The sequence below is a fragment of the Cupressus sempervirens genome, chromosome 7, assembly GCF_028749045.1.
Source record: "Cupressus sempervirens isolate cs-2001-9-10 chromosome 7, ASM2874904v1, whole genome shotgun sequence".
NCBI lineage: Eukaryota > Viridiplantae > Streptophyta > Pinopsida > Cupressales > Cupressaceae > Cupressus > Cupressus sempervirens.
This window is the reverse complement of record NC_143124.1, coordinates 886979183-886999671: the sequence shown is the minus strand read 5'-3', so window position 1 is coordinate 886999671 and position 20489 is coordinate 886979183.

Here is a 20489-nt window from a genome sequence, read left to right as displayed (position 1 = left end):
TAAAAATCTCACCAACTTGAGAGGTTTGCATAGAACATATAATAATGTACCCGCATTGGCTCCTATGTTATCCACGTTAAACACCATAGTGGATAACCTCGAAACCCTTACAAACCAACAAAATGTCGCTCTTCGTTGGCGTGATCAAATGCACGAGATGTTTGATGATGGTTTGGATTATGATGAGGTTGCAGCCTTCAACATAAGCAAAGAAAATTTGGCTACCCTTTTTGCGAACCCAAAAACGGGTTTACCAGTTGACCCAAAAAAATCCAAACTACCGATAAAATGGTGCACAAATGATGCCATACGTGCAAAATTTTGGAATCATTGGTGGATGGTCTTTGATATCCCTCCACATGGCAATTTAGACATACTATTTTATTTCCTTAGAAAATTATATGCTGAATTTGTGTTGAAACTTAAAGTGAACTATTGGAGCATGAAGCCCAACATGGGCTTAGGACTAGGAGCTCCTCAGGATAGAACCTCTTCTCAGTGGAAGAAAGCTAGCACTTTTGTCCCCCCCAACTGATATTTCCCCTCCTCCTCGAGTGCAACATCCAGATATTATGATAGAGGCTAGCTCTCAGACTATCAGAGCCATTCATAGGTTAAGTAGCCTAATGATATCTCAAGCTAGGTCAATCCTGCCTCCTCATGTTGATGATGTTGGTGCCAGTTCATCATCGGCTAGCTTATCACGTGTTTGTGTGCCTCACACTTGTATTATGTTCAAGAATATTTGCCTGGATCCCATAGGTGATCTTCTAGAGTATCATTTTGTATTAGACGAGGATACACTAGACACACACGCAGAGGATACAGAGCTTGATGTGAGAGAGGAGGGGAATGCAAAGGCATGGACTCCTTCAGTGTTGGTACGTGTATATATATTTTTGTTATGACATATGTGATTTAAAGTTAATTTTTATAATAGAGTAATTTTAATTTTTAAGCCATATTGACTTTTATATGTATGTGATCTTCATTCACGTTTAGTTGATGATCGAGGAGGAGCTCAGACAGATTGATGATGCCACGCTCTCAGCCATTTCATTTAGCCTTGAGACATCTACGATACATTATGTTGTGTTTACATTTTTTTTCTATTTGATATTGTAGCATATATGGTAATTAGGCACTTTCTATTTGATTAAATATTGATGCATTCTTGTAAAATATTTGTGGTAATCTCATTTAATTACATTCTTTATTGTATATAGGGTGTTGCTACTAGTGATGAGCTTGTAAAGATTCCACGTCATAGACCATCAGGGATTTCCATTCGCACTGAGAGCCCCATTGTATGTATAAGTATCATTTATTTTTTATTATCCTTATCTTCATAAATAAATTCAAAACCGATTTCTGTGATATTAAAAACTACTATTTTGTATCTCATAGGAGACTCCTAGTGCATAGGAGATCTGATGGGAGAGTTATGTAGATTTGATGATGCTGTTGGAGTTGAGGAAAGCCAACTCCGAAGATGCCAAGATCACCTGCATGCGAAACCTGTCAAAGAGAAGCCATAGAAGGGAAGAAGCATGGAGCACGGGCAAAAACCCTAAACGGACATGAGAGCCAAAAATGCAAACACAATAAGAAATGTATTTACAATAAGAAATGGCTTTACGATATTATGATCCGATGAGGAGAGCTCGAATATAAAGAGCTCATGGAGGCTTGTAGAACAAGCTAGAAGATAGGTGTGACAACTAGAAGGGAACAAACTCCCGTGTTGTCACAACATGCATTAAATACGAAATATTAAATAAATGCATGACCTAAGTAAACTTAAGCAATAGAATAAATAATTAATAATTAATTATTTACTCTAACACCCCCCCTTAAGTGCAACTTAGGGAAATGCCTTAAGCTCACAAAGCTAAGATGAAATGCATAATGGGTCCCGGCAACGAGGCCATTTTAGGTACCCAAGTACAATGCAAGAAAAATGCAACCTCTGTAAACGGGGAAAGAGAGAAAACCACATGGGAAAAACCCTCCCCTAAAAAGAGGTAAGAACCCAGTGAAGAGCTGAAGAAGTCTCCAACTAGGGAAAATGTCCCCTAAAACAGGAACAAAGAGTGATCATGAAGAAGTAGCATCACTGAAGCATGAAGAAGTCGCAAATCTGTCAAACTGCTGATCTGAAGAACCTCCATGGAAGAAGAAGGCACGAGCCGAGCATGTCTATATGGTAGATGATCCATCTCACCGGAATGCATAGGTAGCCAGCCACTACAATCGCCTTGTATGTAGGATCAACCACTGAATACATAGTTCACACTATCGAACCATCGAACCATGGATGCATTAGAACACAGCATAATCCCCCCTTAATGCAGACGGGGTGTGATGACAGGCAACTGAGAAGGTGAGCCAAAATCTTCTGCAAACGAACCAAGAATGAGGAGAGAGGAAAAGAAGTACAAACACTGATAAAGACACGGTCTAACTGACTCTGCATGGGGCTAATGTCATGGAAGGGACACTCACTTAACAAAGGGAGAATGCCTAAAACAGCAAACAAATAATCCCCCCCATGGTGCTTTATGAAATAGTGCAAGTACACCTGACTCAAAACAACGTTCATGACTCCCAGAATGCAAAAGTGACAATTTATCTCAATGCGAAAATGAAAAATGCTTCAAAAGGATAGCTACAATGATCAGAACTAAAAAGGAGCTGTACCAAAAGAAAGTACAACCAAAAATAAAGCAAACCATGCCAGGAAAACGATCCTCGGGCCTAAAACACTCAAAATATCCACCATAGAGAAAAAACGCTAAAACTATGATAGAAAGAGAAGAGGCCAAAAGTGAGGAAAAAAGATGACAGTTCTGAAAAGTACACAAAACCAGCTTTCCAGAAATATAAAGTTTTCCAAAAACAGACATGGGACGCAAAAGATATGCATGCCGAAGTCAAAAACAGGACTTCGGACTTTAACTGAAAAAACAGGCAATAAAAATGCATCAAAACCTAAAAATACCTGCACCAAAATCTCTGTCTCAGAACCAGCTTTTCGGCGCTTCTTTCAGATCGGAAAAATACCTCCGTATGCAAGAGTTATGGCCAAAAAACCACAAGTAGGTCCAAAAGAGAACTTGAAGGAGAGTGCAAGCAAGGATGATGATGCAGCGCTGACGTCAGCAAGTCATGCGATTAAATTTGACGGCTTGGAGGCCATCGCAGCAAAAAAAGAGTGCCACGTGGCATTGCCATGTGGCAGTGCTGATGTGGCAGGGGTGACGTGGCGGGTCCACGTGGCAAGGTGCCACGTGGCGCCCATGCCACGTGTCACCCCCGCAGTGGCCTACTCGGTTGACGTTGCTGCAGAGTTGGCTGAGCAGAGCAGAGGCGGGCAGAGGCGGCGGAACTGGCGGAGGTGGCCGTAGGGGTGGCGAAGCCGGGAGGAGCCGCCGACGGAGGGCAGCGGACGGGCGACGGGCTGGAGAGGCACCGCCGGTGGAGGGCGGTGGCCAAGAGGCGGCCGGGCAGCGGCGGAGCGCCGACGGCGCTGCGGGCGGCGCGCAGGTGGCGAGGTGGTGGCCCCGCGGTGGCGCGGCGGTGGTGGCCGAAATATTATTTTTTAAAAAAAATTTTACGCCCTGCGTCCGTACGATCCGTACGGCAGCGACTCTGGAAGCCTCAAAAATTCACCAAAATTGCCCTATCTCCAAAAACGACAAGTTTTATATGAATCCTGACTGCAAACGGCCTTCCGGATCCAATGGTGATGTCTGTTCGGGCCCAAAGTGCTCCAAAAATTTGCTGATCCCCTGATTTGAAGAAAAAATGCACAAACAAACTAGGGTTTGTGACTTCAAATCACGGCTTCAAAGTTTCTTCAACGAAGCAGCAGCAGGAAGGCTCTGATACCATGTTGGAGTTGAGGAAAGCCAACTCCGAAGATGCCAAGATCACCTGCATGCGAAACCTGTCAAAGAGAAGCCATAGAAGGGAAGAAGCATGGAGCACGGGCAAAAACCCTAAACAGACATGAGAGCCAAAAATGCAAACACAATAAGAAATGTATTTACAATAAGAAATGGCTTTACGATATTATGATCCGATGAGGAGAGCTCGAATATAAAGAGCTCATGGAGGCTTGTAGAACAAGCTAGAAGATAGGTGTGACAACTAGAAGGGAACAAACTCCCGTGTTGTCACAACATGCATTAAATACGAAATATTAAATAAATGCATGACCTAAGTAAACTTAAGCAATAGAATAAATAATTAATAATTAATTATTTACTCTAACAGATGCAGCCACTCACTCCTGAGGAGGAGCCTACAATAGTAAGTGGTAGTTTTAATTCATGATTAAATATGTTATAAATTTAGCATGCTATGAATTATAATGTTATAGTTTAAATTGTAGATTAATCTGAAAAAGGTATTTGAACATATATAGCCCACAATCAGAGAGGTACCAACATTGCCAAGGGCATACGAGAGGACTCCTGACTGGTGCAAGAGGTCGATAAGAGAGGTATTTATTATGAAATTTTGATAGTATTAATCTCCATTACAAAAAAGATCATTATGCATTTGAGTAATTCAATGTTAGATACGTAGAATCATATAAATTTAGTAGTCTAACTTTGGGATTTCCTTTTTTGTTTATGTAGGAGGCATCTGATCCACCTAGTGTAGCAAAAAGGCAGCATTTTGATCATCCACTAGCACCCTAGGATAGTATAGTTTTTGTAGGATGCATCATGAGACATTTTGAGATGGCATATGCCACATTGTATACATAAACATTGATATTATACACATTCTGATGGCATGATCAGCCACATTTTGCATATGGATCTATGCATTTTGATATATATTTGAGTACTTTATCTATGGATACATGATCTTTGATATATATTTGTGTAAAATTTTGTCTATGGATACATGTATTTTGATATATATTTTTGTCATTTATGTGCACAATGGTATACATATTAATTTAGTATCTAGTATTATTCAATTTATCATGGATCATGTGTCATGCCCTAAATTTTACTAGTAAAAACACAAAAAAAAAAAAAAATTTGTAGCCTATGAAGTCACATAAGAAATTAAATATTGTAAAACAAGGTTATCATTGAATAGGAGTTCAAGACTCATGTGGATAGTGTCATCCGATTGTAACATTTTAATCACAGGTGGTTTTCAAATAGATTGGATGACAGTCTAGTTCAAGTTAGCATCACGAGTCAAAAGAGCAAGTTCAAGATACAACACTCATTAATTAGTGAGGTAATTCATATCCTAACAAGCCTCTGATACTAATATTCTATTAAGGTCTGTCGGTTGTATCATATGGACTAGGTCGTGATTCTAGCATGTAAGGGAAGGGGATCAGAATTACTTATTATCCTCATTACCAATGTATACACATTCATTAATCATTACAATATATATTAATGTGACAATTACTATATGGTGTGGAAGTGTAGTATATCTTAATCGATTAAACACATGTATCTAGAGAATTTAGATTTAGTACTCATCACCTTAGCACCCTTAGTCAAATAAGAAAATGTAAACTTATCTACCACACTATATCGGATCTAACCATTGGAAATTAGAAAAGATATGCCCCAAAGGTAGCTTCGAAGTCTACATGATGGAGAAGGGGCCACTTGTATTGATAGTATCCATAATTCAACACATACTATACACAACTTATGGAATAAACAATTTATTTTATGTGCCAAATGTGTATCATGTGCTTGCATCCATATCTTACTGGTTACAGGTCCTCTCGAAGATTGGACCAATACTGAGTCATTTTCTCCCTCTTTACTCTATTTAGTCATCCTTATGCATTCTATCAACATTTCTTCCTCGCCAAACTAGCACTCACTATAGTTTCCTAAACACAAAAATTTATTATTTCAATACATAAATTAAACTCACTCTAACAAAAGACAATTAATAACTATCTAGCTCATCAACTACTAACTAATCTAGCTACATTGCCATGCTTTTACATTTACTATTTTAATTACTATAATTACTATACTATTACATTTACTTTTTACATTATTACATATAATTATTCACCATAAGCTTACTTTCTCACTATCAATATTATTATTATCAAAGCATATTAAGATTCAAAGTAGTTTCATAGTATGAATTAGTAAGCACATAAAATGAGAAACTCTTAATAAGTCTAAGGGCCAATTCAAAGTACTTAACTCAATAATAATTCATGATCAATATTTAAACACATCCTACTACATCATCGTATTGAGTGTGCCAATTTAAATTTGTTAGATGAATTGTTTATGCAAGGATTAGGTGCAAGCGTATAAATAACATTTGTATATAACATACCTTGTCTTTCTGACATATATGTATTCATCATTTCATGCAACTAACGTAGTAAAATGTGGTGTACATGAATCATATTATCATTAATTATACATAGGGTACGTGAGCTGATGAGCTACCTCTAATGACATGCCTATTGACCCTTATTACATTCTAACTAACTAATGCTTTATTCCTACGCTACATTTTCAAATTGGTATATATATTTTATCGACTTTGATATTCTACCAATATCTTCAATCAAATCCAAAACATTCATTATGTAACTAACATTCCCTTAAGCCAAATATAAAATTCACTTGACATTAAATCCAACATCTACACAGGTTTGTCATGCATTCAATTCTATCTAGTAACTCTTATCTATCAATGTGCTTTATTGACTAGATAAAACTAGATTTGAGTTATTATTTTAATCCACCATCCATCCTTATCCTTGATTCTCCAATCCCATCATCCCGACAACTTACTTCATATTAAACCTATTATATCTACATCCAACTATCCTAATTTATAGTCTTAACACTAATTTAATTAAAACCTTCGTACTTAACATCATGTTCAATTATTTATGCATTCTTGTAAACTTATTTATTTCATTTAATTTATTTTCCTATATTGAGCTTTTCCATTACCATATGGTTTAATTGTTACATGTTTCTAAATGAGCCCCTTGATATAAACATTACCCTTAAACTAAGTTCAAATACACTAAGTGTCATTATCCTCTACTCAAGACTTGAAATGAATAAATAATTATTTGATAAAAATATAAACAAATCTAAAGGGTGAATCTCCTATCTATCTTAAATCATCATCATTCCCTAACTCTTACGAAGGCCAAATTTCTTCCTACATGTGGTCCCCACAAGGTTCCATGTGGGTCATGTGCAAAATTTTGACTAATCCAAGCCATAGGAAATCTTTTTCCCATCCTTCCAATCAACAATCCTAATCTGAACAAGTCATATTAAATGTCAACTTGACATTCTCCTAAGTACAAATCCCTTGGGATTGCTATCCCACTCCCCCTTAATTTCAAGTTGACTACCTATGCTTGGGAACACATGACCACTACTGTAAGAAATTTCAAGTCAACTACCTATGCTTGGGAACACGTGACCACTACTACAAGGAGGGGATGACTAGTGCATAACAAGGATGTGACATAAACCCTTTCTCCTATGCACCTAAGTATATTAATGGGGATGAAGCCCCTTTTTCAAGGAGGCAAGCTCAAGGATAAAAATTTTGACATGACATGTCAGAATGAATGTCAGATTTAACAATACGCCTTGGGGATTGGAGAAAACTTTTTGCATTATGATGGCTTAGGAAATGTTGGGGGCTACTCTAGAAGGGTAGTCAAGATCAATCTTGGCTTTTATTGAGTGCATGTGATATGAACATAAAATTTTCCTTCCAAATTATTGAGTGCACAACAAGATTGTAAGCAATCTACTAAGTTTTACATTTATACAATCAATGGTATCACATAACATCTATTGATTGTTATTATCAACTAGTCATTTACAATACCACAAGGAGAAAAATTTCTTTCACATTTTCAAATGATAAAAATGATGTCAAAGTAAATCTACGACTCATGCCAATGCTTTCATAACAATATAAACTCCAAATGAAACATGCATATACAACCTTATCAATCATTTCCTCTACATGTACATTAGGTAACAATGATACAATCTCCTTCCATCACAATGGGGCAACATAAGGGACTTTTCAAAATCATAAGGAACATGAACATTGAAAGATATGGACAATGAGTAGCATGAACATTGTCCAACATGATCATTGAGAGCGTGAACAAGCTAGTGAATCCACCTTCACAAATGAGGGCACAATGTCAAGTTTTCTCATCCAACAACAATATGCAAGATGATCATTCCAATCCATTACCATTTCTCCCTTGGACACATATTTACATATACAACACAACAAAATAACAAGGACCATCGGTGCTTTCCACCCAACCATAGGCCTCAAAGGGACCACCCTCATGCTAGGGAACAAGGGTCAAATTGGGATACACATACAATCTTTCAATGCATAAACATTACATTTCAAACTTGAACAATTTTCCCCCAAGTCTATTTCACAATGGCTTCACAGATGGAACCATAAACATGGGGTGAAGGTGTGCTCTAAAATAGAGACTTGCCATACCAAACCATATCTGCAATAAACAATTTTCATGCCCTCTTAGGGCTATCATAATTCAAAAAAATTCATGCCCTCTCGGGGCTATCCTAAATCAACAATTTAATTCCCTCATGGAACCATAAACATGAACATTGAAAGATATGGACAATGAGTAGCATGAACATTGTCCAACATGATCATTGAGAACATGAACACGCTAGTGAATCCACCTTCACAAATGAGGGCACAATGTCAAGTTTTCTCATCCAACAACAATATGCAAGATGATCATTCCAAGCCATTTCCATTGCTCCCTTGGACACATACCTGCATATACAACACAACAAAATAACAAGGACCATGGGTTCTTTCCACCCAACCATAGGCCTCAAAGGGACCACCCTCGTGCTAGGGAACAAGGCTCAAACTGGGATACACATACAATCTTTCAATGCATAAACATTACATTTCAAACTTGAACAATTTTCCCCCGAGTCTATTTCACAATGGCTTCATAGACGGAACCATAAACATAGGGTGAAGGTGTGTTCTAAAATAGAGACTTTCCATACCAAACCATATCTGCAATATACAATTTTCATGCCCTCTTAGGGCTATCATAATTCAAAAAAATTCATGCACTCTCGGGGCTATCATAAATCAACAATTTAATTCCCTCTCGGGGCCTCCACATTTCCTCCTCCAAACTCACTACCATCAGCTGTAACTCCTCAAACTTCCTTTCTACACCATACTTTCCTTATCACCCGCAGCAAGATAGTAATGGTTATGGCATACAATGGATAATACAACACCCATAATACAACAAGGAAATAGAGGAAATCTAAACCTCATACTCACAATACTCCACACAATACAACAAGATGCACAATGGTGTCACACTAATCTACATGGAATGAACACCATTCAAGCACTCACATGAATGCTACTCCACAATGTAATGGAATGCATACTCCATTGATAAACTCCACAATTACATATTTTCTTAACCATGCTAAAAGAAAGAAATGGAAAAGAAGCAAGTTTGAGATACCAACCTTGGTCCAATCTAGGGTAAGGATAGTTGTAGTAGAGCTCCCCTAATCTCCCTCCAAAATCTAACTATCTCTAAAATTAGAGAGTGGGTAGACACCCCACTAGTTTGGCCAAGACCCTCTAATAAAGCCTTCCCACTAACTTATTTTAGATAAAACACTAAGCCACTACTTCTTACAAACTTGTCTCCTCCAATGGTTCATTGATAGCCCTCACGAGCTCTGAGTTATGACCCTCAAAATATTGACCTCGAAATGCACTTAGAGCACCTTGGAGACTCCTCAGTATGGGGTGGCTACAAATGATGGATGGTCTTTGTGGCTGGAACAAGGGTGTGACTAGGGTTCACCCGCCCATCCGTAGCTAATGGCACTAATGACTCGATGCCAAGATCAACGATTTCAAAGTTACATTGTGGTGCACCTATGAACTGAGGCACACTGTGAGTTTTGGCATAGAGCAAGATCATTATGTCGAATCCAAATAGAATGTGATCTCTCAAAAATGAGATAGATTATTTTAGGCTTCACTATCACCATCCTGTAACATTTGATAGTTCATCGATAGCACTCATGAGCTTTGAGTTATGACCCTCGAAAGATTGACCTCGAAATGCACTTAGAGCACCTTGGAGACTCCTTAGTATGGGGTGGCCACAAATGATGGATGGTCTCTGTAGCTAGAACAAGGGTGTGACTAGGGTTCACTCGCCCATTTAGAGCTAATGGCCCTAACGATTCAATGCCATGATTAGTAGTTTCAAAGTTACACTGTGGTGCACCTATGAACTGAGGCACACTACGAGATTTGGCATTGAGCGAGATCGCTGTGCCGAATACAAATGAAATGTGATCTCTCAAAAATGAGATAAGTTATTTTAGGCCTCAACATCACCGTCTTGCAGCATTTGACAGTTCATCAATAGCCCTCACGAGCTTCGAGTTATGACCCTCGAAAGATCAACCTCGAAATGTACTTAGAGCACCTTGGGGACTCCTCAGTATGAGGTGGCCGCAAATGATGGATGATCTTTGTGTCTAAAACAAGGATGTTTCTAGGGTTCACCCACCCATCCAAAGCTAATGGCACTAACAATTTGATGCCACGATCAACGGTTTCAAAGTTACGCTGTGGTGCACCTATGAACTGAGGCACATTACAAGTTTTGGCATCGAGAGAGATCATTGTATCAAATTCAAACAGAATGTGATCTCTCAAAAATGAGATAGGTTATTTTAGGCCTCAACATCACCGTCCTATAGCATTTGATAGTTCATCGATAGCCCTCATGAGCTTCGAGTTATGACCCTCGAAAGATTGACCTTGAAATGCACTTAGAGCACCTTGGAGACTCCTTGGTACAGGGTGGCCGCAAATGATAGATGGTCTCTATGGCTGCAACAAGGGTGTGACTAGGGTTCACTCACCCATTCGAAGCTAATGGCCTTGACAATTTGATGCCATGATTAGCAATTCCAAAGTTACGCTGTGGTGCACCTATGAATTGAGGCACACTACGAGTTTTGGCATCAAGTGAGATCGCTGTGCTGAATCCAAATAGAATGTGATCTCTCCAAAATGAGATAGTTTATTTTAAGCCTCAACATCATCGTCCTACAACATTTGACAGTTCATCAATAGCCCTCACGAGCTTCGAGTTATGACTTTCGAAAGATCGACCTCAAAATGCACTTAGAGCACCTTGGGGAATCCTCGGTACGAGGTGGCCACAAATGATGGATGGTCTCAGTGGTTGAAACAAGAGTGTGACTAGGGTTCACCCACCCATTTGGAGCTAATGGCATTGACAATTCAATGCCACGATCAGCAATTTTAAAGTTATGTTGTGGTGCACCTATGAATTGAGGCACACTATGAGTTTTGGCATCGAGCAAGATCGGTGTTCTGAATTCAAACAGAATGTGATCTCTCAAAAATGAGATAGGTTATTTTAGGCCTCAACATCACCATCTTGTAGCATTTGACAGTTCATCGATAGCCCTCACAAGCTTCAAGTTATGACCCTTGAAAGATCAACCTCAAAATGCACTTAGAGCACCTTGGGGACTCCTCGGTATGAGGTGGACGCAAATGATGGATGGTCTCCATGGCCAGAACAAGGGTGTGACTAGGGTTCACGCACCCATTTGGAGCTAATGGCGATGACCATTTGATGTAGATCAACAGTTTCAAAGTTACATTGTGGTGCACCTATGAACTGAGGCACACTACAAGTTTTGGCATCGAGCGAGATCGTTGTGCGGAATCCAAACAAAATGTGATCTCTTGAAAATGAGATAGGTTATTTTAGGCCTCAACATCACCATCTTGTAAGATTTGATAGTTCATCGATAGCCCTCACAAGCTTTGAGTTATGACCCTCAAAATATTGACCTCGAAATGCACTTAGAGCACCTTGGAGACTCCTTGGTACGGGGTGGCCGCAAATGATGGATGGTCTCCATGGCTAGAACAAGGGTGTGACTAGGGTTCACTCGCCCATCCGAAGCTAATGGCACTAACGATTTGATGCCACAATTAGAGGTTTCAAAGTTATGTTTTGGTGCACCTATGAACTAAGGCACATTGCGAGTTTTAGCATCGAGCGAGATCATTGTGCCGAATCCAAATGGAATGTGATCTCTCAAAAATGAGATAGGTTATTTTAGGCCTCAACATCATAGTCCTGTAGCATTTGACAGTTTATCGATAGCCCTCACGAGCTCTAAGTTATGACCCTCAGAAGATCAACCTCAAAACACACTTAGAGAACCTTGGGGACTCCTCAGTACGGGGTGGCCACGGATGATAGAAGGTCTCTGTGGTTGGAACAAGGGTGCCACTAAGGTTCACCCACCCACCTGGAGCTAATGGCACTGATGATTCAAACAGGTCTAGCCATTAGGAGTTAGATTTTGAAAAGCTGTCAAGAAAATTGCAAAATTTGCTAAGCAACTTTTTGAAATTTTTGCGCTAAGACAAGTTTTATTGCAAATTTGATTGTAAATAGACTCTAAAAACTCCTAGGGACCCTAATAATGTTCTAAACATCTATACTTACCTAAAAAACATGGAATTTACCAAAAATCCACTTTATTGGACCAATTGATGGCCAAGGCTTATAGTTGCACCATGGGTTCTTGTGTCCATTACAAATGTAGATGGTCATAGGGAGATCATTAGATCTATCCCTAGACCATATTACATCAAGAAAAGAAAAATGATTAGGTGATTTGCACTAGTGTTCCCTGTATTTCATAAAATTTAAACTATAGAGTTTCCTTCCGAAATGCTCATGTAGCCATTACATTCAAGATTTGAATTTTCTAAAGCAATAAGCCAAATTTTAAGTGACTTATTGAATGTTTCAACTTATGAAATGACTTGAGATTATTATGAGACCTCATTAGGACCTATGTAATGACTCACTTACCCTATGCAAACTTAGACATTACTAAAGTTCAAATCTCATGGTCCTTTACAACTTTTCAATATGAAAGTCTTCCAAAACATTATACAATATTATGACTCTTTATTCTTTCAAATGCCATCATTGGTTGCAAAATGGAAGAAATCAAGTATTCTAATTGTTCATCCATACTTTCTAGATTTTTCTTATTTGATTAGTTTGATAAAAATAGTTTTAATAATCATAATGTCAGCTTTATGTCAAATAAAGAAAAAACCAAATTTGTAATAAGATATCCGCAAGCATCTTTCATATAGTTATAAATGCTCTTAAAATTGTCCTTATAGCCTTGTATCACATACAAATATGATTTGCAAGAAATTTTTCAATATCTTCCTCTTATAATTCCTTACAAAGAACCTACCAAAATACAAATTAGAATGTGCAACTAATTTAACCTGTCTTTTTCATTATTACAAAAAACATATACAAAAAAAGTTCACATTTTACATCATAATACATCATAAATCTTAGGAATTCTCCCCAATACCACCTCCCCCAACTCTTCATGATGTACCTACATTCCAATATCATAAAAAAATTAGTAACTTATTGTATTAAACAAGATAATCATCAATTCATTGAATCATTATGAAGAAAATAACATAAGAAGTAAATATACCTAGTCGAGTGTTCCAATAGGGTCCTCTCTCTGTTTTAGGGTCTCCAACAGGGCTTCATGATCAACATTAGCAATAGTAAAAAGTTCTTTTACTTTTGGTCTTCCTTGATGCTTCAACAACTTTACATTTGTTGCTATAATAAGATGCGAATATATGAGAATTATTTTGTGCTTCTAATAGTCTTCGAATGCAAGAATTTCGTTCTTTCTAAGCATGTATGTCTGCAGCCATGTTCCAGCGACAACCACTGAACCAGTAGGATATGTGAATCCAGCATCATCTGTGATTGGTTGTGCAAGTTTTTGTTTACCTCTTACACAATGTGCTAACCAATAATTAGATTTCTCATCATTCCCTTGTGGTGCAACCAATGCAAAGACATGTCCTAGCTGAAGTAGATCTGATAGATGGTTATGCTCAAGTGAACTTTCTATATCATCATTTTTTATAGACGATATGATAGACAATGGAGTTAGATAATGTGGAGCCCATGTGTCCACCCACTCAATTGACTCACAGTAATCTCAATCACACTAAAAAAAACTAGGACAAAAGCAAGCTAGCTATCATGTCCAAATGGTCCATGTACTAGAATCAAAGCTCTAAAATGAATGCATTTTTGACGAGTCTCACACTGTAGAACAATCTAATCTATCAGCTATGGACCCTTCCTCAACCAACCAAAAGAACATGTGTACCACTGAATCAAGAGTCCCCCCTTGTGATAATGCTAAACTACACCAATCAACAATGCTACGAGCATCAAGAAGCTCTGCTGCTGAAATCTTCAATTGCTCCTTGACTAGAGCTCTCTTTACACATGCCCCCGCTCCATCATGTTATCCTTTTCCATGGATGGACTCAAAAAAACTCCAAATATGAGGCACCCCTCTTTCTATGTGCATCCTACAAAACCAATAAAACATGCGAGCATTCTTGAATTGACCTGTACAATTATTTGACCAAATGATATGTCTATCCATAGAAATTGCATGCACATGTAAGAAATCAAAATAATTATCGAAACAATGTTGCACAAACTCATGAGAGATATCTATCATCACTCATATAAAAATGATACTCTCTAATAATCTTTCGATTATCTTCCGCACTATTAGGGGCATGTTTATATGTTATGTGAACAAAAATAGCAATCTGAATAGAGTTGTAATACTGAGATCGTGTCTCATTTTGAGGTTGCAATGTGTAGTTCTCAGAAAAATCAACAACTGATATAATTGTTCCAATGGGAAAAGTCTCCTTGCACATTCTAAATTGTTCATCCAACAACTTAGACCTATAACTATGTCTTGCATACTTGTAAACAAGATTTGCCTTGAAATCTGAAATAAAACTAGCCACACTGATATCTTTTCCAACCAATTCACATCTAGAGCTCTCACCTCCACTCTTCAATGTGTATTTCACCATTTCATATACCTTTTTTTTCACTATTGTCTTTCCAAGATCTTGTTCGCACCCCTCATGGAAACATGTGTCAAACTTGGATAAGCCACCACATTTTGAACACTTTTCATTTATCAAGAATTTTCATAAAAGAAGCAACCATCAACTCTACGACATAAAATTTGATCTAGCAAGTCTCTTGATGATTTTGGAAACTCACTAGCACCACAATCCTCCAACATTTCTTTACTATGGAAAGTAGAACAGATGGAGCGTATAGTTCATAGTGCATAGAAAACTCAACCTGATATTTGCAACAACATGTATTTTGAATTTTGAGTGGCACATAATAAAATGGCTTCAAAGATTCAAAAGCCCTTTGTGATATATGAAGACTTGGATGACTCTCTCTAAAGTGTTTGAACAACATAGTTTGACTTACATTCAAATAGTGTTTAGGATGTGGTGTGCGGTCTCTGATGCCAATTCTCAACTTTAACACGTCTTTAGCATTGGGTGATACTTGTGAGTTAGAGTACCAAAATTGTGTAATTTCTTCTTTCACATTATCGGATAGCTTCTTATCAAAATGTGGAAGTCTCCCACCAAATGCCCATGTTTCATTTTGAAGAGGATCATCAATTTTCTCTCGTCAACTAAGTGCTCTTCTCAAAGTAGTACGATTTAGATTCAAATCAATACAAGTTTGTCTCATATATCTACCCTTTCTCAAATGATGACTTACCAAAGAGGTTGTAATAACCCTTCAAGTAGCTCTGTTATCCTTCTCCCTTTTATTTTTCTCAATGCTATTGAGAGTACTGAAAAGATTCTTCACAATAATGGAATTTCTTTTCAACTTTTTATTGACACGAATCTTCAATTTGGAAAGCATAGGTCTCATCTTTTGCATCTTTAATAAGTGCATGAAAAGCTGACATTGCTCTACCACTATCTTGTTGCCGAAAAATATCTGATATAGTCTTGAGGCCCATAACTGAATGGTTCTTTCTAATTTTTTGCCTTCCAAACAAGTAATAATCATTTCATCAATTTCAATTATCGATTTTGGTGTTTTAAAACCTTCATGTTGATTATAATTAGGAGATATGTAACATTCTTGTGCATTAGGTTCTTGTGCATTGTCATGTTAAACATGGTCAATTATGCAATTTGGATTATGACTTGATAGCATTTCATCTTCAAAATTTTCATTCTCTAAATTTTCAATTTTGGCATTATCATTTTCAATAGGTACATTTTCGTTCCCCAATTGTATATACTCATTATCTAACTCTATGATTTCACCTTCAACTAATTCATCGTCAACTTGACTGATATTTAGCATACCTTGTCTTTTTCTTCGGTGTTTCATTTTGTCTCTTTCCCTATATGTCGCAATGTCTTCATTGGATATCTTCCTTTTTCATTTATCCTTTCAATGACTGTTGCTCCCCATTGAGATGAAAATTTTGAAAACCTAAGGTTATATTTTTGAATTTTTTTTGATTGGTTGGGCCCCAACATGCACTTTTTCTCAAAACTCATGAAAAAAGAACAGAAAAAGCGATGTTGTCGGTTCTGCAGGGACACGAATATGTTGGAAACTAGTGCCGGAGAAAATTGGATATCCAATTTCAGATTGGATATCTAATTTCAAATTGGATTTGGAGGGAAAATAGCCTTTGCTATATTAGTATTAATATTAGAATAATAATTAGAGGGAAACCAAGTTTGGTTTACTAATATTAATATATACTATCAATATTATTATTATACCTATAATAGTATTCTTATTATTACAATACATATAATAGTATTAATATTTAGTGTTTATTTATATTATTATTATTATGCTACAATAGTATTAATATATATATTAATACTATGCCATAATAGTATTAATTTAGTGTTTATTTATATTATTATTATTATTATGCTAAAATAGTATTAATAGTATATTAATATGTCATCATTTAATGGGTCAAAGGGGATCATAGGTCACCCTATGACTCCCTTTGACCCATATGACTGATTCTAATATGTCCCTAGCGATCCTAAGACCCTTAGAAACATATGTCATCATTTAATGGGTCAAAGGGGGTCATAGATCACCCTATGATCCCCTTTGACCCATATATACCATTCTAATATGTCACTAGGGGTCTTAGGACCCCTAGGGACATATCTCATCATGTAAAGGATCAAAGGGGCTCATAGGTCAACCTATGACACCTTGTGATGCATATTAACCATTCTAATATGTCCTTAGGGGACCTAGGACCCCTAGGGACATATCTTGTCACTTAATGGGTCATGGGGAGTCATAGGTCAACCTATGACAACCTTTCACACATATTAACCATTCTAATATATCCCTAGCAGTCCTAAGACCCCTAGGGACATATGTCATCATTTAATAGGTCAAAGGGGGTCATGTAAGGAAACTTGGCAACAAAGAATATAACCATTTCCACATAACCCATAATAAATCTAAAATAAACATGAAATTAAAATCCACATGCAAGAGAATAGACAACATACCCACAAAATTGTGACACAAGATATACCCTGGGAAACCCTCATTGAGGGAAAAACCCAGCCTCCAAAAGCATCCATCATCATGTATTATTTAGCAAAAATAACCATTGCCATACAACCATGGAAGCCTTCATGGCCATAGCCACAACCGAGCAAACTATGTGAACAAGCATGAATCCACACATCCCATGCCATGCTTCCAACCTTCACAAATGCTCCCTTGGCTAACCTGTCAAGCCTTGTCCCGCTCGACTCTTGCCTTTTGTCTTCTTCTTGTCACACTCTCTCTCTCTACAACAACTAACCTTATGGCTTCTTATATAGTAGCAAGTCCCACAAAACCACTAAGTGGTATTACATAAACCATGTGCTAAAACCATGTGCTACCTAACCCACTGACCCCACATTTAATATTGGGCATTTAATTCTTTCTCCAATATTAAATAATTACATGAAATATTATCACAATGTTACAATACAACTCATCAAAAATATTCCATGGAAATCTTTACATGTTGCACGTCCATCTAGGTACAACATTACATAATAAAATAAAATAATAAAATAACAATATTATGCAATGTGTGCAACACTCATTATCTCAACAATCTCCCACTTGTTGTATACAGTGCATAGGGTCAATCCGTAGCCACATAAATGAACAAGGGAACAATCCCTTCCAGCACATCCACCATCATGGATCAAAATACACCGAGTGCTCCATCCTGGTACCCGCAACAAAATCAAAGTATCCAGCATCTCGAACATGAATGATCTCACCTCCTATTATGCCACTCCCACTGGACATACATAGAAGCCATCCAAAGAGAAAGCCACCCAACCTGTTGCATTAGAAGATCATAAAATCTTGTACCAACTGAAATTCCAAGCACAATAACCTAATCCAAAGGTAATCACATGTATCCGTAGTTGTCAAAATATCCATAGCTGAAATAGCACCCACAAAAAAGTGCCAACCCATCCAACTATCCATACCTCAAAGGTATAACAAGTGAATCTTATATCACCGACATATCCAATCTATAACCTGCAATCACAAGCCTCAAGAGCAATACCTGCCACATATATACCAAGAAGCTCCCACTGAAAAAGATAATGTCAAATCTATAACCAATCCACTCAACACATCTCAAAAAAGTGAATCCATGTAGTATCAAGGACATCCACAATACATAAACTAATATCCTGCAAGAACAACTCTCATAACAAGTCTCCAATGCTCTCCCAAGTTCACCACAACCAACAAAGGAAAGAAAAAGTAATAACCATGTCATCTCTCACATGACATACATGAGCACAAACTAGTGATCACAATTTCTAACCAATCTCAAATCCAATGTAAGCAAAACTGAACATTCAGGAAGATAACCAAGACTAGAGAAACCATGCAAATCATAACCTGTATCATGTCCTTCTACACACACCTCTAGATGTAAACTGTGCAAGTATGATCTCCTCCATAAAACCCCAACAAGAAGTCTCAACAACACCCAAACCATACCATATAACTCATCATGGATGTAAGCCTCTCACAAGAAGATCAAACTCAATAAAACCATTCCTAAACCAAGGAATAACCATTCCCAATCTAAGGAAAATTCCCAATATAAAATCATCTCCCAAACACAACCAGCATAACAACATATGCACATGGAGATAACCAATGCTAAAACCATCTCTCAAATGAACCCTCCAGAACTAACTCATGTACCATAGCTCAAGATCCATATCCATGAAAGATAAGCATAAATACAATGCAACTGAGAGAAACAATGGGCTATACCTCTCAAGTAGCATTCTCATCAAGATACCCAAGTCTCCAACCAAGACTCATCTAAGAACAATCTCCTCTCAAGTCCATATCAGGTGACTGCCCCTCGGACTTCCTGCTGAAACCATCAACCGTCTCAACAAATACTTTTCTATTCCAAGAGAAATCAGCGTCACAACCGTCTCTAAGTATCCATGAGCAGCTGTAACCAATCAATCCATGCCAACTCCAAATGCAACATAGCAATATCATGAAGTGTCTAGCTTATGATCAGTGTACTCAATACCAAGAAACTAAACCAATATCAATGTCAAAGTTCCAACCATGGCCTTAGGAACATAAACATGACAACATGATCTTACCATCTCAAATAAAGAGATAACATGCTCCACATGAACACACCATAACATGTCACAACTCTAAACACGTATCAAGAGTATACCATGACATAATAATGAAACCATCCTCATACCAAGGATAACATGCCAAATAAAAGCATAAACCACACCTTTGCCAAGAACTCTATGAGTCCTCAAGATGCAACCATCTCCACACACCATGAAGAAAACCATCTCCACATACCAGGAAGAACCATCTCCACATACCATGAAGATAACCAAGAACTCCATGAGTCCTCAAGATCTAACCATCTTCACACACCATGAAGATAACAAGTGCACCATGCAAATGTCAAAGATGCTTCTACAGCAACATGATCTAAGACAAACCTCCAACATCCACAAACACTCAATAAATATATCAATGCCAACAACTCCCACTCAACTGTGGTACCAAGTCACCTATGGCATCATAAAATCCATCTCCTACTTGAAGATCCAAACGAAACCAGGAACTAATCCTGCACTGTCACCCCATCACTGTCACAAGCTCCCACTAAACTGTGTCTCCAAGCTATCCATGACATCATGATGAAAATACCATCTTCTAACCATGAGAATCAACCAAGGTATCAAACCATCAAAGAACTCAAAGTGCACATCATAAGCTCCTCAAAAGAAACCAAATAACCATGATCCTCAACCAAGAAGATATACCACCATAACCAAATCAGAAATCCAAGCTAATA